This window comes from Myotis nattereri, assembly GCF_964212035.1.
Source record: "Myotis nattereri genome assembly, chromosome: 13".
Taxonomy (NCBI): Eukaryota; Metazoa; Chordata; class Mammalia; order Chiroptera; family Vespertilionidae; genus Myotis; species Myotis nattereri.
In genome coordinates, this window is record NC_138088.1 from 60258977 (window position 1) to 60281900 (window position 22924).

General features: G+C 64.1%; 1 protein-coding gene across 1 annotated transcript in view; it reads left to right on the top strand.

Annotated features, from left to right (window-relative positions):
* Positions 1-21988: 21988 nt before the first annotated feature.
* The window catches only part of CHST15 (carbohydrate sulfotransferase 15), a 39619-nt gene continuing 38683 nt past the window's right edge, over positions 21989-22924 (top strand). Inside the window, exon 1 of the mRNA XM_081104996.1 lies at positions 21989-22127. The gene's annotated coding sequence lies outside the window, so the exon portion shown is untranslated. The remainder of the gene's footprint in view (positions 22128-22924) is intronic.

Consider the following 22924-nt stretch of genomic DNA (forward strand, 5'->3'; position numbering starts at 1 on the left):
AAAGGACAAAAACTGGAGGTCAGGTGATCCAAATCAAAGGCTCTACAAAGCGCAGGAAGGAAGCGGGTGGTGCTGGCGGAAAGACAGACATGTAGCTGGACGGGACGGCACTGACTGTCCATAAAGAAACGCGCGTTGACAGTCAGTGGATTGTTAACGAGGGCGCCAAGCCAGTGCCGTGGCGAAGAGCAGTCTTCTCAGCAAACAGCGCGGGGACACTGGGATCCATGGGCGGGGGAACGACGTTAACCTCACCTCGCGGACGCTCCCTGGACGTGGGTCCCAGGGACAAGTACCAGAGCCGACACCATCAAGCTCTTAGAGGAAAGCAGCTGTAAACCTTTGTGGCCTTGGCTTAGGCAAGTTTCTTAGATACGACCCAGAAACACAGCAACCAGGGAAACAAATACATCGATGGAACTACATCCAAGTTAAAAACCTGGTTCTTCAAAAGAAAACATCAAGAACGTACCGGAGCCCGGCCAGGCGGCTCCGTGGGTTGGAGCATCATTCCAGACACCCAGCGGTTTCAGGCTTGGCTCCCGGTCAGGGCACATACCTAGGTGTGGGTTCGATCCGCCATTGGGGTCATGTGGTTGGTAACCAACCAATGTTTCTCTCTCCCTCTCTCCCCCTTCCTATCTCCTCTCTTTAAAATCAATGAACATATCCTCAGAGGAGGCTTAAAATAAAAAAAGAAAATGAAAGGCAGCCCACAAAATAGCAGAAGACACTTGCAAATCAAGAGTCTGACGCGGACTTTGCATCCAGAATATAGAGAGAGCTCCCACAATGCAACAGGTTAAGGGTGCCGTTCCCTTCACCACGCAGCCAGGACTGGCCTGGGCGCTGCCCGGGCGTCCGTGCGACGAGCCCATGAGCGCGCCAGGCCCTCGCACCACGGCCAGGAGAGTGAGCACACGCTCGCTGGGTTTCCAGTCCGTTGGCTTGTTTTTGCTTTAAGAAAAGTGCACACGTCGATGTGAGTGTTTAAGGCGCTTCCCGGCTCTGGCCGCGGGCGAAGGGGACGCATCCGCCCGGAGAGAGCCGGGGAAGCGCGGCAGGCAGGGCGGAGCGCGTCCGCCGGGTCCTCGGGGAGCAGCCAGATGCCGGTGCGATGCCATCAGCCAGGCGCTTTCGAAGGCCTTTCTCCTGTTTAATGGTTTGTGCGATTGTGTTTCCTCCTTTGTCTTCTCATTCCGTTGCTGATGGCTTCCCGGCGCCTTCGCCCTCATTACTCCGCTTTCTGGGGTCATTTCCGTCCTCCAGGGACTGAACGGCACCGGGCATGTCGGCTGTGGCCTGACCCAGGAGCCCAGGAGGCTGGGCAGGCGCGAAAGGGAAGCCGGAAGGCCGAGGAGGGAAGGGGCTGGGGAGAGGCGCTTTCTCCCGCTGTCCGCCTCCCCTGCCCCCCCCCCCCCAACCTGCGCTGGGTCCCCGGGTTCTCCCTGCAGCGGCTCCGACCCCCGTAGACCTGGGGCAGCAGCTGGGAGAACGTGACTGGCCTGCCCTCGGCTGCGCTGGCCACCAGCCCGGGTCCCTGCACAGAGTCCCCCCACTGCCCACACCCCGGGGCACTGGTGTGCTCTGCATTCCTGGTGGCTGCCTCAGTTTCCCTGCTCAGCACCCCAGGTCTTGGCGAGATCCCCAAACCTGTCTCCGGCTGCTGCCTTCTCGGCTGGAAGCCTGACCGGCCGGGACCTGGGGCCCGGAGCCTCTCCCCCACGCACCCAGCCCAGCCCAGCCGGCCCAGGAGAGACACGGCGGCCTGCCCCAAGGTTCTTTCCAAAGCCCCTGTAAAGGCCCCTGAGACCCCGGCAGCCTCGTCTAGGACCGAGGTCCCTGTGCATCCAAACCCAGGCCCGTTGCATGTGTGCATGTGTGTGTAGGAGTGTGAGGGTGTGTGCACATGTGTGTGCACATGTGCACGAGTGTGTATGTGTGCGCGTGAGTGTGTGCGTGTGCATGAGTGTGTGTGTATGAGTGTGCGTGTGTGCATGTGTGTGTAGGAGTGTGAGGGTGTGTGTGCACGAGTATGTGTGTGCGTGTGCATGAGAGTGTGTGTGTGTGTGTGTGTGCATGCGTGTGTGAGGCTGCCAATCCTCCTTTTCTCCATTTTCCACTCCCAGGGAAGCAGCCCCCAGCCCCCCACCCCCAGCACGTGAAGAGAGAGCTGCCCCTCTCTCGAGCGACCTGGAGGGAGGGGGCCCTTGGCCATGTGAGGACCCAGAGAGGAGGTGCCGTCTGCACGTCAGGAAGAGAGGGACCCCCAGAAACCCACGCCCTCAGCACCCTGATCCTGGGCGTCCAGCCCCTGGAATGGTGGGACCACAGATGTTTGCCGTCTGAGCCGCCCAGGCTGTGGCGCTGGGTGATGGGGCTCCGTGGCCTTCGGTGGCCTGAGCCTCGGGGGGGTGGTAGAGCGGAGAATCCAGGGCGCGTTCACATCTGCTCAGCTCAGAGCAGAGACTGCACCCCTTTTCCTTCTGGAATCTTCTCTCTGGTTACCTGGCTGCGGGGGCGGGGAGGGCAGAGTTCTGTTTGCAGGGGAGTGGATGGCACTTGAGGACACTCAGCACCGTGTGGCCGTGGAGGAGGCGCGTGGTGAGCGCAGGAAATGCTGGCCGCGTGGCCTTTTCTCCCCGCCCCTCCCTGTCCACAGGGGAGGCGAGTGCGCTGGGAGGCCGGGGCCACGGTGCCCAGCGAGCGTCGGATGGACGAAAAGGTGGTGGAGGGGAGAGCTTTGGAGTCCCGTCTGGCTTTCATTTTTATAATAGATTTTTATTGATTTCAGAGAGGAAGGGAGAGGGAGAGAGAATGAAACATCCCTGATGAGAGAGAATCACTGATCGGCTGCCTCCTGCAGGCCCCACACTGGGGATCGAGCCAGTGACCCGGACATGAGCCCTGACTGGGAATCGAACTGTGACCTCCGGGTTCATAGATCGACGCTCCACCACTGAGCCCCACGGGCCGGGCTGGTGTTGCGTCCAGTTCACCCTCCGGGCTTCCCCGGGGCCTCAGGTTCCTCATCTGCCCTGAGGGTGAGCGAGGAGGCCCCGGCTCCCCTGGAGGCTCCCACCCCGGCTGCTCGGCTGGATGCGTGTGGGCGACGGGGAGACACCCTGGGGACCCTGGCAGGGGGTGGGCGCAGGCCTTGCCTGACCAGCCTCCTCTGGGCAGGAGTATCCCTGGCTGTGCTCAGCGCAGGGATGGGGGGTAGGGGGTGGGGGGACAGGCTGTGAGCGCAGCGGGGGGCCGGGCAGCCACTCGCGATGGAATCGATCTGGCGTCTGGCGAGCACGCCGTGCCAGGAGGCGGCTTTTCTCCCGTTATAAACCCACTCGGAAGTTACAGTATGAACTGGCCTCTCCTCGGGGGCCTGGTAACTGTGCCTGGTGGGTGCTGAGACCTGAGGAACCTGTCCTCTCCCTGAGGACTGTTCCCGGGGCCACGGCTCCTCCTCCCCCGGCCCTGACACGTGGCTACCAGTGTTCAGAAACCTTCACACGGGACCCGATGGCGTGTGCCCTGGGCTGGAGCCGACAGCTGCACGCGTGAGGGTTAGGAAACCCCTACTATGCTGAGCCAGGGGCGGGAAGGATGGAGTCAGCTGCAGACCCGGTTCCGCCCTGGCTCCGTCTTTCACTAAATGGGGTGAAGGGGGGAAGGGGTGTGTGTGTGGGGGGGGCGCCCGGGCCTCGGTGTCAGTGGAATGGGGCAGAGCAGTGCCGACCTCGTAGGGTGCTGGGAGGACAAGTGAGCTTGTGGCTAGGTGGCAGTGAGCACGGCATCTGGGTGGACAGTTGACCCCCGTCGGCCTCTGCGTGGGTTTGCGACAGCCTGAGACGGGCGCCCAGCCTTCCTGCGCAGCAGCAGGCCCACGCGGACCGCCCATCCTGCGCTTGCCCGGGGCCTGGGTTGGGCACCGAGAGAAATAGCACCTAGAACGGGTGAGACCTCAGCCAGGGCCCAGCTGAGTCCTGAAGTCCCGGCAGGACGAGGGACCACGCCACCGCCGCTCACGTGTCCTGCAGGCAAGCAGCTCCTGGGCCTCGGACACCCGTGATCCGGTTCAGGGCCGGCAGCCGCTCCGTCAGGACCGGACCACCAGTGCTGCCGCCTATGCAGCCATCGTCTCGGCCACGAGGACTCGGCTCCGCCGCTGGTGTGAAAGCAGCCACAGACAGTGCGTGGCTGAAGGGGTGGGCTGTGTTCTAATAAAGCTTTATTTACAAAGACAGCCAGCAGGTGGGGTTGGCTGCTCCTGGCTCCCCTGGAGGGTCCAGCGTCGTCACTGGGGTATTAAGGGACCTTCCTGCTGGGGCTGCTGGGAGCAGGGGTGACGGCCACCCAGGCAGCCCTGTGACTGGCTGCACCGTTTCCCCAGAGGATTGGAACGTGAGCCCGCGAGGGACATTCTGCCCGTTCACCCTGTGACCCCAGCGCTTGGCTGTGCCCGGAAACGGGGGGCACCTGGCAGAGATCCGTGAAGTGAAGGACCGGACCAAGCAACCCCGAGGCCGGTCAGAGTGTGGTGGATGTGAAAACCACAGACCACATATATTTGCAGCAGACAAGAGAGAGGGAACTAGAGAGGAGAGAGTCATGGTCCAGAGAGAGGAGGGGGGGGAGGGGGGAGGGGGGAGAGGGGGAGGAAGCGGGGGAGAGGGGGGTAGAGAGAGAGAGGGCCTAACAACCCAGCCCCCTGAACCTGGGTCCCTGCCCCTCCTGAGCTCCGGGCGGGCCTGCCCTACCCCAGGCAGTGCTGTGGCGAGGACCGGGTCGGCCTCCTGGGCTCTGGGCCGGACTTTCCCTACTGACCTCAGGCCTCAGCCCTTTGGTATTTTCCTCCATCGGACACCATCTCAGAACCTGGGCTCCAGGCGGAACCAGACGCCGCCTTTCCTTCGAGAGCGCGGGTCCTGCAGAATTTCTGAACCCACCTCACCTAGGCCCCCATGCTGGGGGTCCCCCTGCTGCCTGGAGAACCAACCCCCGGGTCAGAAAGCACCCCAGGCTGCAGCGGCCTCGGTTCCAGTGGCTTCTGTGAATAGAGCTCATTCCACAGGTGTGCACGCGCACACACACACTCAGGTGCACACACACATACACACACTCACAGGTGCGCACACACATACTCAGATGCACACACACTCAGGTGCACACACACATGCACACACACAGGTGTGTACACACACTCACAGGTGTGCACGCGCGCGCACTCAGGTGCACACACTCAGGTGCACACACTCAGGTGCACACACTCAGGTGCACACGCACACATGAACACACACCCCCCCCACTTCCTGTTTTCCTTCCCGGCCCAGCCTCCCCGCTTCACGCCGCCAGCCTGGGAGTGCGGGGCCGGCACAGCTCCGCATGGCAGGCGGCGAGCCCGCTCGTTTCCGGCTGCTGTCTGGCTGTGTGATGCCGCGTGTGCTGCGCGGAGGGAATGGCTGCCGACGGCCTGTCTCTCAGGTTTACCGGAGGGAAGGCGGCTTCCGCTCCAGGTCCTGGGGAAGAGGCAAGGAGGGTGCGACCCCTCGTCCTCTCCTTCTGGTTTGAGAGCACGAACACACGTTCGCAGGACCCCCTGTGCCCAGCCCTGTGCCAGGCGCCGAGAAATGCTCGGGACGCAACGGAGGAAAGGGAGACCCGGCCCACGTCCGGGGAGGCTGGCGGTGGGCAGGTGGAGGCGGGAGGGCGGGGCGGGAAGACACGGCATCGGTTAGGCGCTGGCTGGGTGCCCGGGCCTGTGCCGGCCCCACCCGTCCTCCCTGCCCCCCGGGAGGGGGTCCGTTGTATAGATGGAGAAGTTGAGGCTCAGGTGCCTGACAGTGGGAAGCCGAGATGTGAGCTCAGGTCGGCCATGCACGGGGTCCCCAGGCCAGGCCGACTTCGGGAACCAACAGAACCAGCAAAGCACCATCGGCCGCCCGCCAGGCCCGCGCTGCCGGACCCGCAGAGGCACAAATGGTTCTGGGGGGAAGCCTGGCTTCGGGCGGAGGCAGCCCCGCGAGATGGGAGAGGCAGTTCTGGGTTCCAGGAGGAGCCTGGCTCCGGTTGGCTGAGAATGTCCATCCCACCTGAGCGGCTCCCAGGAAGAGGCCGGCCCGGGGCGGAGGCTGAGCAGACCGGCCCTGCACGGGGCCTCCCACGGGCTGAGGGAGACCTGGACCAGCACACGCTGCCCCCACCCCGCACCCTCACCCCGACCCCCTCCCTGGCCTCGCCCTCCTCCCTTCCCGAGGCAGAGCGCGTGGGGGGGCAGGGGGAGGCTGGGTGTCCTGTCTGGAATGCGCTCACACGAGAGTCTGTTTCCCGGGAGCAGAAATGGCTTATTTTGCGACGCGAGGGGGGTCATCGGTCTCTAATTTGTGGGCTCAGCGTTAACACTATGGCCGAGCAGAAGGGATGCTCGGTGCCACCCCCAGGCCGCCAGCCTCGCGTGGCCTCCGCTGCTGGGGGTGAAGAGCACGCGGACGCAGCTCCGGTGCCAGGAGGGGTCAGGCGTGGGTTCTCGGGTCCTGCTCACCCCCCTGCCGGCCCCGCAGCGAACCCTGCCAGCTGGCAGCTGAGGCCAGCGCAGCCCTGGGCTCCGGGGGAACGGGCTGGGTGAGTGGGCACCGCTCTCTCCTCTTGATCTCCAGGCCCCCTGACCCAGAGCCTGCCTTCCCTGCCTCCCCATCTTCCCGGCTCAGCACCACATCGATTGGCTGACGTGCTGGCTAAGGTATTGCATTTGCGGTGTAATTATTCCCAAGGCGGTGAGGTGTCCAGTATTTCTCATTCCGCCTGCCGGTCGGAATGCTCTGGAAACCGCCCAGTCAGGGGCGTCTGCGAAACCGTCTCTGGTCCCAGAGATCATCCGTGTCGCCGGCAGAGCTGCTTCCGTTTTCGGGGGCTGCTCGCTCACAGCGGAGGGGGGTGTTCTGTTTCCATCTCCGCCAGAGCCCCTCCTGTGCGCTTCCCGCAGGGTCTGGGCCACCACACGGACGCCCACATCGATTTTCCCAGCGTCCCTGTCCGAGCGTCCCTCTCCGAGCGTCCCTGTCCGTGTCAGGTGCTGGGTGTGGGGTGATCCGAGATGCCTGTGGGGGGCACAGGCGCTGCCCTGCCCCGAGCCTCCGCCCGACACTCTGGGGCCTGGACGGGAACATGAGACCTTCCCCTGCCACCGGGGGTGAGTCCCGAAAGTCCCTCGGAGCCCAGGGACCTGGCATCCCCCAGAGTGGCTCCGGAGCAGCTGGTGGCATCCTCCCTCCCCTCTGCCATGCGGGCGGGTCCCAGGGCCGGCCTCTGCCTGTTTCCCCGATGTCACAGGATGGGTGTCCTGCTGCCTGGCAAGGTCCCGACATCCTGGCCGCTGTCCCGAGGCCTGGCGCGGCTGTTTTACAGGGTGGGGTGGGGCGGGCACGGATGCCCCCCCCCCCCTTAAAGAGCCTGTCTCCTTCACAGCAGCCTCATGCCTTTTTAAAGAAAAAAATATTTTTTATTAATTTCAGAGAGGAAGGGAGAGGGAAAGGAAGAGAGAAACGTCCATGATGAGAGGGAACTGTTGATGGGCTGCCCCCTGCACGCCCCACACTGGGGATCGAGCCCGCAACCCGGGCCTGTGCCCTGACCGGGAATTGAACTGTGACCTCCTGGTTCAGAGGTCAATGCTCCACCACTGAGCCACACAGGCTGGGCAGCCTCGTGCCTTTTGACCAGGCAGTGGCTACCTGTCTATCCATCCGCACGTCTGTCCCCACCCTTCCATCCACCGGCAGTTTCCTGTGTCTCCATTGCCCCCGGATAAGGCCAGACTGGGTGCATCCACGGAGGGTGAGTTTGCTCTGAGGCATAGACGCCGGGAGTCCCGAGCGAGGCAAGCCCAACGGATGGCGAGGCTCTGTCCCCCTTCCTCCTGATCCCGGCAGCTCTGCCCACTCCCGCGTGTGGGCCTGGTCCCTGGCGGCAGGCGAGATGGCCGCGGCCGCGTGGGCACTGCTCCCAGGAAGGAGGCCCTCTCTTCCCTCCTCGGGCGACGGCTCCGGCTGTGGATCCTCTCATCCGCGGGAGCCCGGGAGCCCGTCATGAGAGTGGATTCAAACCCACTGCTGTCTTGCTGGGTCGCAGATCAGGCCGAGGTGTGGACGAGGACAAACGGCCGCCCCAGCCCATTCCGGACGCCGAGCCTGTCCACTGGGCGCGGGCATTACGACAGGCCCTGCCCAGAGGACAGCGCCGTCCTTCTCCCCGGCCTGGCATCCGCGGAGCCGCTGGAGGACAGGCTGCCGGCTCACCCGGCCGCTCTCCGCCGGCGTCCACGCCGCGTCCAGGACTGGCCTCCCTGGGCCTCTCACAATCTCCCCGCTTGTTACCTCGGCTCGGCCTTTCCTTTTGCCCAGGAGAGAGGACAGTCCGCACAGTGGCTCCCTTGTGCTGAGTGACACCAGGGACAGGCTCCGGAGCTGCCTGCCAGCTCCCTGCTCTCCCAGCCGCCCCCCCCCCCCCCCCCGCGGCTCTACTGCATGAAAGGAATGCAAGAAGGAAGCGTCACTTGCATATTCATTCAATGAACCTGTGGGGCGCTGCGGTGTGCTAGAGCCAGGGCCAGGGCTGGGACGGACAGGAGGGGTCCAGCGCGGTTGGGCGCATTGGCGGGGGGTCTGGACAGACAGACTGCCCTCGGCGTCTGGCTGATGAAATAAGCCGTGTACTTCTCTGAGCCTCGGTTCCCTGGCTTACAAAAGGGAACAATACAGTGTACGTATGTCAGACGGTGATGACAAGAATTAGATAAGATACAGTGTGTGTGTAACGCATTTAGATGTGGTAAGAAAAGATACACGATGCTGCTGATGGTGATGAGGATGGTGATGAGGATGAAGATGATGGTGATGATGGTGAGGATGGTGAAGATGATGGTGACGATGAGGATGAGGATGATGGTGATGATGATGGTGAGGATGATGGTGATGATGAGGATGATGGTGATGAGGGTGATGAGGATGATGAAGATGATAAAATCCTTCCCCTTGGGGAAATCACAGTTCCCTGTAGAAGCGCAGGTTGGGGGCCTGAGGGGCTTGGGCAGGAGGCGTCTGGAGGAGGTGACGAGTTGTGTCCAAGAGGGAAGGGAATTCACCAGGATACCAGTCAGGACGGGCGAGGCCTCCGCTACAGCAGCCACCAGCCTGGCCTCTCGGGGGCTGGACACACATGACCCCTTCTTGTTCTCGCAGAGGCCAGGCGTGTTGAGTGCCGACAGCTGGCGCCCCTTTGCGGTGACTCGGTGATGCAGGCTGTGTTGCCTGGGGGCCACCATCTCACCAGACAGTCGGCAACGAGCTGCCACCTGCTCCTCTGTCCTTCAGCCTGAAATGACACCATCACCTGACGCACTGCCAGTCCGTTGTCCAGAGCTGGTCACGCGGCCTCCTCCACCTGCGAGCTGGGCCGGGAGGTGCAGGGGCGCATGGATAGTCAATGAGCAGGAGGTGTCTGCTACCCTGCAGGGGGCGCCTCCCGGCTGAGGGGGAAACATATTTAAGGCCCAGGGCTGAGGAGAGGGTGTTGGGAAGCCGTGAGCTACGGAGCTCTGGCTACAGTGGGCTGGAGGCCCAGAGGCCCACCAGAGGCTCCTGCAAGGGTCTGCATAAGGGGAGTAGGGGCCCCAGTGGGGCCACGGCCATGGGACAGGAGAGGAGGGTCAGGTAAGCAGAATGGAGAGCCCAGCGGGAAGCCAGGGCGGTCCCCAGCCTCCTCGTGGGGTGACTGGCCTTCCCTGAGTCCGGCAGGACGTCTGGGGCCGCTTTGGAGGAAGACAGGAAATCAATGGTGCGTATGCCCAGGGAGCAGCGGGACACAACATGCAGGGCTTGGGAGAGAGGCGTGGGCTTAAGATCCACCCACCCACGGAGTGTGGCCATCCTGCCCACCTCCCCGGGCACCAGGACAAGCCCCGCCTGGTCTAAGGGGTCCTCCTCCCCCAAACCCCCGCTAGGCATGGCTCGAGGAGACAGGGAAGGCAGCCAGTTCTGAAGGGACAAAGGGGAGGCTGACAGACTGAAAGGCACCACGTCACGGATCGGCTGCCTCCTGCACGCCCCACACGGGGGATCGAGCCCACAGCCCGGGCCTGTGCCCTGACCGGGAATCGAGCCCTGACCTCCAGGTTCATAGGTCAACACCCAACCCAGAGGTGGGCTCTTTACAAGTCCATCAGCACCTGCATCTGACTGCAGCCATTTTGCAGATGGGTAAATGGAGGTGCGGGGGCCAAGGCATTTGTCTGATTCCCCAGCAGAACCGCATCGGGTTGGAAAGAGGAACTGCAGCTGGGCTTGTGTAAATGGGGCCTCTGCGGAGAGGAGCCCTGGTACCAAACCCGGAGAGGAAGCAGCCCCTGAACAGCCCCGCCCCACAGGGGCAGGTGTGGGAGACAGGCCGCACGTTCCCAGCCTGTCTGTCCCCTAAAGGCCTGAGCGCCTTTGAGGACACAGACGACTCTTCAACAATAAATATTTCTCACCCGGGGCCAGAGGAGGGCCCACGGCCGGCGGGGCCCAGCCCGCTGAGTCAGCAGGAGGCAGCGAGGCGCAGAGAGCCTGGCCTCCACGGCTGGGGGTCTAAGATCCAGCTGCACAGCAAGCAGGACCGAAAAACACACACGGAAGCCACCCAGGGACCCCAATCCCAGGAGAAGTGGGCCAGGGTCCTGGGGCGCTGGGACCCTCCTCTGGGTGAACATTCGGAGTTCGGGGAGGCGTCCCAGCAAAGCTCTGTCCGCGGCAGCGTCCGTGTCCATGAAACAGGCGAAGAAAGGCCAGTCCTGGGGCTGCTGCGGGTGCCGGTCTGCGGAGTGAAGAGGGTGAGACAGGGAGAGCTCGCCCAGGTCCCAGGCTCACCCTCCACTCAGGACTCAGCTTGGGGTCCGGCGGCTCTGCCTTCTCTGAGCCTAACTTCCGTTATAAAGTGGGGTGCTCCTGTCTCCCTGGGGGGACTTACGAGATGGGGTGCAGGCCCGAAGGACCGGGCGACCCCACACAGCTGCTCACGGGCCCTGCCTGCGCGTGGGGAGGCGCTGGGCGGCAGGCGGACCTTGCTGGCGTCTGGGCTCTTCGTCGAGGGGGGCCGCGCATTCAGGGGGTGCACAGAGAAGGAGGCCTCTGCGTCCCCTCGCCTCATTGATGTTCCCGATGGGACGCACACCGTCGTTTCTATGAATATTTGATTCCTCGCTGCAAGTACCGCTCAGCTCGGGGCTGCGTTGGAAGAGGAAATGATTGTTTTTATAATGACCCCGCTGGGAGGCAGCTGGGCACGTACCTGGCCGCAGCCTAAGTGACAACCTCGTTCGGACGCCCAGCGGCACGGCATCCGAGGCGGGGACCGGACTTCCGGTTCCTGAGCCCCTCGAGGCAGAGGGAGCCCCGTGCGCCAGCGGGGGTTCAGAGGAGCCCCACAAGGAAGCTGGGTGCTGGACACCAGGACTCCAGAGGCCACCCGGGGTGGGGGTGCGGGGAGACCAGGGTGGGCAAGGGGGTGGAGCGGGCACCACAAGGCTCTGTCTCCAATGTGACCTCGTGGGCACCTGTGGGCAGCAGGCCAGGGGCAGGACTCAGGAAGGGTAGGTCCCTTCAGGTCGCTGGGGGAGAGGGACCCAGGCCTTCATGCGCTGCAGGGCCCAGGCCTTGGTCCAGGGGACGTCCTTCTCCCTTCCTGGCTCCCGTGGCCTGACTCCTCCTCCCAGGACCCTTCCTACCCGGGGCCAACCAGAGGCCAGAAACATCACAGCCGGGCTGGGCCGCAAAATAAAAGGCGTAAACAAGAATGACAGGTGGGCCCTGGCTGGTGTGGCTCAGTGGATAGAGCGTCGGCCTGCAGGCTGAAGGGTCCCGGGTTCGATTCCGGTCAAGGGCACATGCCTGGGTTGTGGGCTCCATCTCTCTCTCCCTTCCTTTCTGAAACCAATAAAAATATATTTTTTTAAAAAAAGAAAGAATGACAGATGGCCCTGAGGCCTGTAATGGTGGCACTGTCCCCTGAAGCCGCTTGCAGTCCTTGTGGGCATGGGCTCCTGGTGCAGAGATGTGCGAATCAGGAGCCAGGTGACCGGCCCCTCACTCTCCTGGCAGAGGCCCCCGCCTGAGCGCCCAGCCCTCCTGGTGATGACCGGCCGGGGCGGGGTGGGGGTGGGGCGCCCACGTGACATCTGGCCCGTTTCTGGATGGGGGGTACCACCCGGTCTGCTGCTCTGCTGTTTGCAAAGCCGTGTGCCTTTGGCCAAGCACACGATCCTGTTTTCTCAGCTGTAGAACGGGCAGCATCCTCCTAGCCCTCCCAGCCCCGCACGGACCCGCTTAGCTGAGGAGGCGGGAAGCCCCTGGCCCAGGGGCATGGAAGTGGTGCCCGTGGACGTCTCTCCTGCGCTCGGACCGGTTGACTCCACTGGATGCTCAATTTCTTATCTGACTTAGTTGCCGATCAAAGATTTTTTTTAATGGCTGCTTCACAATAAAACTCGGGTTTCTGGCTCCCCTGACCCGCCCAGCAGGAGCTGAGCCGGCCAATGTCCCCTTGGACAGGGCTGTGTGCTCCGTGGTGCCTCGGCCTGCTACGGGCCACCTCTGGTCCCGGTCAGTAGTGCCCTGGCCTGAGGGGACGTGTGAGGCCCCCAGGTGAGCGCTCAGCCGAAGGTCAGGGTGGGCCAAGCACCCTCTTCCTGTCTCTATGTAGCAAGGAGGCTCCTGAGGGGAGGGGGGACCTATCCTGCCCCTCCTCCTCCCCCTCCTCCTCCTCCCCCTCCCCTGGGGCCTCGGTAGCCAGGTGCTTGGCCCCTCTCCTTGCTCTGCCCGTGTGCTTAGGGGACTGGGGTGGGTTGGCGTCCAGGTCTCTGAGACGGGCCCGGAGGCTGGAGGCCCAGCCTCACCACTGACCAGAAGGCCACCGCCCGGTCCAGATCAGCGGCCAGCGGTGACGCCAGCTCCTCTGGGTGCGCTGACCTGGCCGTGGGTTCAGCCCCCGAGTGCTGCCTTGACTGAGGACCTCATCTCAACCTCCCCGCGCGCTCAGGATGCCTGCGGCTCCGGAGAGACAGCAAAGCCACCTGCAGGCTCCTCGCGGGCCTGGGGCGGGGCTGGGCGGGAGGAGAAGGCGCTGATGGACACTCACAGGACACTCACAGGACTGGGGGCTGCGGGTGGAGCAGGTGGGCGGGAGCCAGCAGCAGAGCTGGGCAGGGCATCACCAAAACGGCTGAGCCTGTGTGTGTGTGTGTGTGTGTGTGTGTGTGTATGGCGGGGGCGGGGGGGGGGCGGGGTGTGTGTCATTCCCATTTGCTCCACGGGTCCCACTTCACGTGGGTCTCCGTCTGGTTTCCTTCCGAGGTTCTGCCTGTGCCTTGCGGACCCCAATCTCACTGGTGGGAGAACAGTAATTGTGGGAGATGGTGAAACTCTCATTGCGTCTGGTGGACAAGTCACAGCCGCTCACCGGCATTCACGGGGCTGCGGGCGGCTGGGCTCTGAGCCGGGGCTGGGAAGGGACACGGCTGCCCTCCCGGGGCTGCTGGTCTCTCACCTCCCAGGAGGGAACGTGGAAATAGAATTCCACAGCCTTCCATCTATGGCAGCATCTTCCGAGTAAGGAACTGCCTCCCCCCCCCCCCCCCCGGGGTGTGGGGTGTGGGGGGGGGACTCGTGAGGGTGGACAGCTCTCAGAGGAGCACACACGTTCGGTTGTTTAAAACTGTTCCCATCCCCCCCCTCTCTTTTTAAAATATATTTTTATTGATTTGGGAGAGGAAGAGAGAGAGAGAGATAGGAACATCAATGATGAGAGAGAATCATGGATCGGCTGCCTCCTGCACGCCTCCTGCTGGGGACCCAGCCCGCACCCGGGGCCTGTGCCCTGACCAGGAATGAACCCTGACCTCCTGGTTCCTGGGTGGACGCTCAAGCACTGAGCCACGCCGGCCGGGCTCACTCCTCTCTTCACGGGAGTTTCCGGGCGGAGTGGGAGCCTGCAGCTTTCAGGAGCCCGCTTGTCAGCAATCTAAATCCAGTGGCGGTTTGGGGCGGGGGTAGGAGATTTTCACAGGAACCTACGTCGCGGGATCGGTGACGGATTAGCACACCCAAATCGGCTTCAAGTGCCCTTAATGGATGCGCTGCTGCGGCAGGAGAGAGTCTAACGGAGTATTTCTAAATTTACGAAACGGAGATGCGCTCCAGGGGGCCGAGAAGTCTACCTGTCAGTCACAGGCGGGAGCAGGCCGGGGCGCGATCTGAAGCCGGGGCCGCAGAAAGGAATGGAGAGCCTGTGCCTGGTCCCCGAGGCCCCGTCACCCGGCGCAGCCTTGGCCAGCAGGGGGGCTCTGACCCCGCAGCCCTCCACGCCCACGCCGTCCCGCGGAAACCGTCCCTGCGGAAACCGCCTCGCACGTGGGAGTGAGGGGAAGGCATCGGCTGGTCATGAAGGCCTGTGGGCGCATCGCACATGGCTCTCCTCCAGGGGCGCTGCGTGCTGGGAGGCGGCGGCAGGGAGACCCCGCACGCCCAGCCGCCATGTCCTGGCCGCCGATTGACCCAAGCGAGGCTGTGGCTGCCGAGCGGGGCCATGATGAGCGGTGCCCAAGGCCTGGCCTTGTCTCCTTTCCTCGTGAGTTGTCTGCTGTCCCCGCTCTCACGGTGCTGGAACTGTTCCCAGAACTGTGATTCCTACCCCGCCACCCTCTCGAAATGGACCGACTCCCCGCACCCCCTCCTGCTGACGGCTCTATGACCCCCCAGCGCAGCTTTCAAGGTGATTTCCCTGCGGTCGGAGGAAGTGGGGGCCGGGGCAGGGCGGGGTCTCACCCAGGGCTGGTGGCAGGAGCGGAGCCGGGGCTCTGAGCCTCCTATCCCAAGCGCCCAGCTCGTGTGATGGGGACAGGGACCTGCCGTGCTCACCGCGTTCTCTGCTCCCACCGTTCTCTCCTGTCCGGTGTCTCCGCCATGAACTTGAGTTCACTGGCACCAGCACACATGCATGGAGTGGCCTTGGTCCTCTTCCTATGTTGTTTGGTTTCTGAGCCCCCCTCCATCTTCTTGCCTGAAAAATTGGGTCTAAATACTATTGGCTCACAAGGCTGTTGAGGGTCAGATGACGGAGCCGAAGGGCTCAGCAGAGGGCCTGTCCCACGTGGGGCTCTGTGGTCCCGTCCGTGGCTGGGGATGGAGACTTGGTGGCTCTAACATTCGCTCCAGTGTGTGGCGCAGAGCAGGGGTCAGGGAACCCCTGCTGGATGAAGGAAAGCGCGAGTGATGCGACTTGGGGATCATGGCAGGCACCTGGCCTTGCCGTTTTGTGATGTCCTCGCTCTTAGAGAATCTTTATCAAGTAATACTTACTCACTAACCCAATTAGCCAGCTACAAATTACGACGTCGCTGTGCAACACTGCTGTCAATTATGTGGATTGCTAATAAGAGCTCATGTTTCTGAGCTCTTTCCAAGTCCCAAGAATTGTACTTAGTATTTGTCAAATATTTTGTCATTAATCTTCACACCAGCCCACCGAGGGAATGTACCTGTCAGCGACTGCCACAGCGATGCTGTGTAACAAAACTCCAACCTTTACTGGCTTACAGCTGGCATTCCCATCCCCCACCCCCCATGTGTCCGTAGGTCAGCGGGGGCAGCTCCGAGGCCAGCTGTAGGTGGGGTGATCCGGCTCCGGCCCGCACACTGAGTTCAGGTGTACGCCGCGTGTGTTCCTTCCGGAGCCTTGCTGGAAGAGGCCGCAGCTTCTTGGGACACGTTCTCCTCATGTTGGGCCACAAGAACCAACGAGAGCAGGCCCGGCTCGCAACACGCTTCCAGCCTCTGATTCAGTCGCAAGCCCCCGGATCTCATCGTCTGAAGCAAGTCATGTGGCCAAGTCCAAGTCCAGGGATGGGGAAGATCATCCATGCTCTCTGAGACTGTGATGAGGATGTGGACCCGTCATCCCCACCCCCCGCCCCCCAACCCAGGGAATCAATAATTCAATCTACCGCTAGGAGGTGCTATTGGAAGCCCCAACTGAGACATAGAAAGGAGAACGGGCTTGCCCAATGTCCCTCAGCTGGTAGGTATGGGAAGCAGGTTTGACCCCAGGTGATTTAACTCCAGAATTATGGCATCCTCCAAGCGTGCATATGGGGAAGGGAAATTTATTTTCTCTGATATCTGCATTTTTTTCACCCCTTACTTGCTAATGTCATGCTGGCATCAGCCTCTCTCACCGTTCCTCGTCCATCTATCTATCCATCACCCCCTCCTTCACACACGCCTGGCATTTGGGTGTTCTCTCGACTCTCCAGAATCACAGGCTCAAGTGCAGTTCTTGGGTACTTTTTGAAATGAACGTTGAGAGGGAAAACTCGCCCCCCTTACCCCCCCCCCCCCCGCAAGTTAATCTCAGGCACGTGCATAAAATCCCTTTGCAAAGTCCCTGGTGGAATTCGTATCAAAGTGGCTCCGTGATTTCACTTAGAAACAATTTGCTCCATGTCCGACGTGGTTCCTGACACCTGAATGTGAACGCGATCCCGGTGGGCCCAGCGCCATCTTCACAAGGAGCCAGTGTTGACTCAGAGAGAGGAGAGGAAAGACGGCGGGGCGGGCGGTGTGAGCGGTTGTGGAATAATGTTCCACACACCCTTACAGAAGGGATTTCCTCCTCCGTGTTTCCATAGAACCTTCCCCGTGTTTGTTTAAACCCGTCGCACACGCCGGTCTGACAGCTGCCTGGCCCAGGGCCTTCCTTGCAGACTCACGTACAACCGGCCCTTTTAGCGGCGCCCTGCCCCGTGTCCCCCGACGCAATTACTCGGGTATATAAACCTCCCTGAAAGGCGGGCTTTGCTTGGGAGCTAATAAATAAGCCCCCAAGCCACAGCCTGGGTAAGACCTTGAAAAATGGCATCACCATCTATGGGGAATTATGAACCCCGCAAAAAAGCAGCTCATTGTATTTCCAGAAAAAAGAGTTTTGTTTTAAAAAAAATAATGATGATGAATAAAAATCACCAAGGCGTCTGCGTGGAAAAAGCCATTGGGTCTGAGGTTCCAGGGCTGGTCGCGTGGCTGCCGTTACTTTTCGGTGTAGATTTTGTGTAAGAGGCATTATTTGCAGGAAAACAAGAGGCCATTTGGAAGAACTCCCCTCTCACCCCATCTTCCCATTTGCGGTTTCATCCGGAGTGTGACTCTGCATGAGCTGCCACGGGCACGGAGCAGAAGCGGGCCACCTCCAGGCAGGTTATCCTTTGCGGGGGCGGGGGGGGGGAAGGGGGGGGCTGAAGATTATGTTTTTCAGAAAAAAAGAGGGGGGAGGGGGAAGGACACTGCCAGGAGGCGCCCCCTAGCGGTGTGCAGGCTCCCCGCTTAGAAGGCACTTTGGGCCCCACTTCTGGTCGCTTTAAGGAGGGCTCTGGACCGCGGCCACGGGGACGTGGGCCGGCAGCGGGCTGCGTGCCTGCAGACAAGGGTTCGCTTCTGTCCCTCGGACCTGTTTCCTGGGCGGCGGGCTGCGGGCTCTGAGCGCCCCTTGAGCCGAGTCTTCCCGGATTCAAAGCGTCTTTTCTTTAACCGATGGCGTCCTCACAACAGAATCCGCGGAACCGGCCACTGGCGCGGCTCCCGTGACCTCGGGCAGCCCAGGTGGTTTCTCGGGCGGCCGCCTCGGGCCACTGCGGCGGGTGGTGGGGTGGCGCTCGGTCCCGCCAAGCCTCCCCTCCCCTCCCCGCGGAAGCAACGGCGCGGGGCCCCGGAGCCCGTCAGCCTCCCGGGGACGCAAGCACCGCCCGGCCGGGGGCGCAGCACCCACCCGCGGCGCGGCCTGGAGTCCCAGGGCGTGGGGCTGGCTCCGGACCGCCGGGTCGTTAAAAACGTCTGGCGGGGGGTCGCTGGCCGACTCCAGGGTCTCAGCTTTCTTTCCATTTGAAATCCCCGCATCGCACCCCGTGTTGACTCGGAGGGGGGGCGGGGACCAAGCCCAGCGCGGCGCACGCCCGGGCCTCGCATTCCAGACCCGCGCGGCGGTGCGTCCGCGACCGGCGCGGGGGCGGGTCCTCCCGCGGTTTCCTTCGCCACCCGCGCGCCACTCCCAAACTTTTCCTTCCTGCGCTCGCTCGCTCGCCCGGGGGGCAGGTGGCCGCGCCTGGATGCCGGGCTCGCGGCGCGGGGCTGGGCGCGCTCCCGCGGAGCCGGAGCCGCAGAGGCCCCCGGGCTGCGCTCGTTTCCCGCAGGTACCAGGGGGGAGCCAGGCGCGGGGGTGGGGCGCGGAGGGCCGGCGGGGGGCGCCTGGGTCCGGGCTCCCGCGCCCCTCCGCGTGCCCGCCCCGCAGCGCCGGCGGCGGCCGGGCCGGGCTGGGCACCGGGAGTCCCGGCCGCGGAGGCTGTGCGCAGCCTCAATCCCCGCGGCGCTCCCGGCGCTGGTGGCGGCGGCGGCGGCGGCGGCCCAGCAGACAATGAACTTGCGAGCGCGCCACGCCGAGGCAGGTCTGGGCCCGGTGCGGCTCCGCGGCCCGGGCTCCGCGAGGCTCCCGCGGTCCCCGGGAAGGGCGGACCCTCGCCGCCGGTCCTGGCGGTGCTACGGCGGCTCCGCGCGCCGGGCCCCCGCGGGCAGGATGGCCGGCGGCTGCGCCAGGGCCCGCGCGTCCCCCTCGCCGGCTGGAGTGGATGCAGCCGGAGCTGGGGGACCGGGGACCGGGCGCCGGGGTGGTGGCGCTGCGGGCAGCCCGAGGCCTGCGGAGGGCGCACGGGTCGGTCCCGGGGGTAGCGCCACCCGCGGTGGCGGCTGCGGGCGGAAGACGGACGGACCAACAGCCCGGCGCTTTCGCCGTGTGAGCGCGTGGGGTGGGGGGGGCCTGGGGCTGGGGGCGGGGTTCCCTGGCCGGGCGCTCGCTCCGCCGCGCACTTCGGGGAAGTTTCGGGCGCCGGCGAGGCAGGTAGGTGGGCACCCGCCCCGCTCCGGGTCTGGCTCCAGGGCCGCGGCTGCTCTAGGCAGAGGGGGCGTGTGATGGCGGGGGGCGGGGGCCCCGGGCGCTGACTCCCGAGAAACCTGGTTCCGGGGGTGGGGACCGCGGGGGCGGGCCTGGGAGGGACCGGGGCGTGGCCGGGCCCCAGCGGCCTGAACTTTCGCTCTCGGCGCCGCCCCTTCCCTCCCGCCCGCCGCCCGCGCCTCCTCCCGGCGCCCACGGGCTCCCATTGCAGGCGCTTCCCAGCGGCGGCGCGGGGTCCCTGGCGAGCCAAGCGTGGCAGGTCTGAGCGGGATGGCGGGACGGCGTGGGGGTGGGGGTGGGGGTGGGGGTGGGGGTGGCCCCGGCGCGGGGCAGCGCTGCGGTCGGTCGTGGTGGAGCGCGAGTCTGCGGGGCTGTGTGCGCGGGCGGAGGACACGGTGGCTGTGGGAGGAAGCGCGGGGTGTGTGTGTGTGTGTGGGGGGGGGGGTCCTTGGCGCCCTTGGGGCCCCTGGGATCGCGGGATGGAGGCGCCGTGCCCGGAGCCTTGCCTCTGGGGGATGAATGAGGAGCTGTGGCAGCGCCTGCCGACTCCTCGGGGCGCCCCGGCGCGAGCACGCGTGTGCGTGTTGGGATTCGGAGCCGCCGGGTTCTGCGCGCGGCCGCCCCGCCGCCCCGTCACGGTCCTGGGTGCCCAGGTGCCCGCGGCCCCGTGAGCGCGGGTGTCGAAGCCGCACCCGGGACTGGGCTGCCAGCGGCTGGATGTCCGCGCCCCAGTGAGGAGGTTGGAGGAGGAGGCGGCGAGGCCGGGCCGAGGCCGCTCCTGGGGCTCCCGTATCCCCGTCCCCGGGCCCTGGGCTGGATTCAGTGGGCGAGTTAATGGCCCGCAGTTTTCGGGAATGAGGTTGGGCCCCCAGGACGCTGGGGGGATGTGGCATTTGCAGAGGTTGAGCAGAGGGGCTGGCTCGGTCCCCTCCCAACCCCATTGCAAAGCCATGACCCCCCCCCCCCCGCCCCCCAGCACCGCACTAATTATTGTGCAGTTTACACGCTGTCGGAGCAGGACGTGTTGATTGATCACACAGATCGAAGGTGGTTTAGTTTGAGAGAGCGTCGGAATAAACATGCTTTATACACGAGGCAGTCTTCACCAGACACGTTCTTATAGTCCTAAATGAGTGGCAGGGAAGTGTTCTTTTTTTATTTTAAATATATTTTTTATTGATTTCAGAGAGGAAGGGAAAGGGAGAGAGAGAAACATCAACGATGAGAGAGAATCACTGGTCAGCTGCCTCCTGCACGCCCCCTACTGGGGATCGAGCCGCGACCCGGGGAATCAAACCACTGGTTCATAGGTCGATGCTCAACCACTGAGCCGCCCACCCGGCGAGCCCCAGGCTCTTTGAACCTGCACCACCAGCCGCTTTGGGTTGGTGCTGGTTTGTGATGAGACTGTGGCCATCCAGGGCCTGACTGGCACCAGGAGGACGGGGAGCGGAGGCGGGGGCTGCCCTGACAGGTGAGCCCGGGACCCCCCCCTGGAGAAGGCAGCGTGGACTCAGCCCCAGCCGAGGGGGAGGAAACCCACTAGACAGGTCTTGTTAATTTTCCAGAGAATTCTCAAGCCTGGAATGAAGGGTGGGCTCGAGTTCTAGAAGCCGAGCAGAGGGTTGGGTGAGGGCCTGCCCGGAGGTCGGAGGTCGGAGCTTGGTATTGCCCGGTGTTTGTTTACTGGGAAGAGTGTCCCACGTCAGAGATGCGACAGGGTCACGCCCCCGAGGCTGAGGGGCTGAGAATTGCCCGTCCTGCCTGTGGCCGCGTGCCAGGCTCCCTCGCCTGCCTGTGGGCCATCCGATAGCTCTGTGAATGTGTGTCTGCATGAAACTTTTTGTAGCATTTCGTGGGCCAAACAGATCCCTTGGCTGAGCCCCTGGCGATGGTCCCGTGGGAAGGCGGACATGGGCCCAGCCCTCGCGGGAGGGAGCTGACAAATGCCCGTGTCAGACCCTCGAGTGGACGGCGCGCGGCCTGCCGAGCTGGGGGGACAGGGAGGCAGGGACCGTGCTGGAGAGGCCTGGGTTGTGAGGGGCTCATCTTAACAGACGTGGTGTTAAGACGAGGCTCACACAGCCGGTAAGTGGGTGATGAGCCCAGGCCTCGCACCCCAGCGCCCGGGCCGGCCCCCACCCCCTGCCAGGCTGGGCGGGGCCTCAGAGCTCCCCACGCCTCCTTCCTCCCCCTCACCAGGCCAGGATTTCACAGATGCCACCGGGAAGGAACCCTTTTGTAGGAGAGGAGTCCCCTTGAGTCCCTTTCAAAAGGAGCTGCTGGCACGGGAGTGCCCTTTAAGAGCAGCCAGTGGCGGGCACCCCTTTAGCAGCATGTGAGTTGGAGGGGGCGCGCTCCGAAACTGGTGGCGGTGGTGCCCCCCCGCCCCCCCCCAGCGGTCTGGGGTCGGAAGCTCAGGAGTGACTCTGACTTCCTGCTCCGTGGTGGCGGTGGCGGTGGCGGTGGCGGTGGCGGCCTGAGCGGCTGTGTTCTCACGCGGCCAGCGGGCCAGGTGCTGGGAGGGAAGCGCTCCCACCGCACAGCGGGCTTCCTCACGGTCCTCGGAGCGAGACTTCCTTCCCGAGACGCTTCCCTGGAAATAAAGCACCGACCCCGTGAGCTGGGCGGAGGCTGCGGCTTCACAGCAGGAGCCTGTTGTCTGGTTAGCGCATCAGCCCAGGGGGCCGGAGGGAGAGCAAAGGCTTCTTTTAAGTTGGGGAATTGGGAGGAAGACGTCGATCAAAACAGCTGTCGCTTGCCGGGTGCCCACTGGTTCCCAGCTGGCCCTGTGCCAGGCAGGTCACAGGTGCCCCTTTGTCTCGTCGGGGGGGGGGGGGGGGGGCTCGGAGATCCCAGGGACCGGCTCTGAGCCTGGGGAGGCACCGGCGGGCGGCAGAGAGAGAGCGGAGGAGGAGTGAGTGGGTGGGGAGAGAATGGCAGTCACGGCTTCAGGGGAGGCGGGCGTGACCCAGAGTGGAAGTGGGGGTGGCGGCAGTGGCAAGCGGTTCCCTGTTTGTGCCGATGGCGAAAGGGACGACGTGGAGGAAATGCATCAGCAGCAGCAGCAGCTCTGCGGGGAGGCTGCCCCCCAGGGCCGGGGCCAGGTGCGTGGGGGCGGCACTGAGCCGGGGGAGCGGGACCCCGAGAGTCAGAGTTACGTAACGCTGCTGCCGGGCGGCTCGGCCTGGGGGTGCAGCGGAGCCGGCCTCGGAGCGGGCTCCTGAGCGCCAGCACCTCCACGGCTCGGGGCAGGGCTGGCGTCAGGGTGCGCGCACACACAGGCTCTGTGGGTCCTGTAATGGTCAGAACCGGGGCTGGGGTGTCTCTGAGCCCCTGACCTTGCACATGCAGTTTTCATGTATGTTCCTTGGGTGGGGGTGGGATGCATGACTTCTGCATATTCTCTTGCGCGGACACCCATAGGCCAGGACCCGAGGGACACCTGGGATCCTGGTTCGTTGTCCTCGCTGGTTGCTTCACTCTCTGGGCTGTTTCTCCATCTGTGCAGAGGGCTAGGCACACAGCTGCGCTCCGAGGCCTTTGGTGGGCGCTGTGGAGGGCTTGGGTCAGGCTGGGGTCAGGATAGGTCAGGCTGGGGTCAGGCTGGGGTCAGGCTGGGGTCAGGCTGGGTCAGACTGGGGTCAGGCTAGGGTCAGGCTGGGGTCAGGCTGGGGTCTGGCTGGGGTCTGGCTGGGTCAGACTGGGGTCAGGCTGGGGTCAGGATGGGTCAGGCTGGGGTCAGGCTGGGTCAGGCTAGGGTCTGGCTGGGGTCTGGCTGGGGTCAGGATGGGTCAGGCTGGGGTCAGGCTGGGGTCAGGCTGGGGTCTGGCTGGGGTCAGGCTGGGGTCAGGTTGGGGTCCGGCTGGGGTCAGGCTAGAGTCTGGCTGGGGTCAGGCTGGCT